Here is a 783-nt window from a genome sequence, read left to right on the forward strand (position 1 = left end):
CAAAAAAAAAAAAAAAAAAAAAATCCCCCCAAACCCAAACCTTTCTGTTCTCAGGATATAATCTGATATGTTAATTCACCCAGAGGTGAATGATTAAAAATGCTCAAAGCGCTTCTTCCTTTAAAACCTTCCAAATCACAGGATTCAGGAAGCCATCAGACAGCACCTTCAAATGGTCTACTTTGACCCTCAAGTTTCTTCTTACAGTGCCATGTTGCCCCAGTTACCTGGATTAAAAAATATGTGTTAACTTTAAAAGATAATATTCAATAGCTGATCAATTAAATCTTGCTGGGAAACTTGGCATTTATTAGTTTGTCATATTATGATACTTTGCAAAGCCCTGAGGAAATAACTGTCTGATCAGGGGTAGGAGGGTACAGGGGGACAGTCTGGGAACAGGGGACAGGCACCATCTATGAAGTCTGGTCAGAGTGGGGGTTCACGGGTAATTTGGGAGCAGAGTAGTTATGTGGCATTTTGGGTAGTGTCAAGGGGTCATGAAAAGGTGAGGGAGCAAATGGAAAGAAGAGGGAGTATGTTTGGTGGTTCATTCAACACTTTTATTGAATTTTACTATAGGCCAGGCACCAAGGCTGATAAAAAAAATAATAAGGTGATGATTCTGTATTACAGGAACTCATTATCTTGTGGGAAAATTAGAAACTGAAAGTCACAAAGCCATATTTTAAGTACAATGGCAGAGGTTAAATATAATATGCTCTTGGAGCACAGAGGAAAGAGGAACTAACTCTGACAGGGAAATGAAGTCAGCAAAATGGG

The sequence above is a fragment of the Ursus maritimus genome, unplaced genomic scaffold, assembly GCF_017311325.1.
Source record: "Ursus maritimus isolate PB19 unplaced genomic scaffold, ASM1731132v1 scaffold_11, whole genome shotgun sequence".
Classification (NCBI taxonomy): Eukaryota; Metazoa; Chordata; class Mammalia; order Carnivora; family Ursidae; genus Ursus; species Ursus maritimus.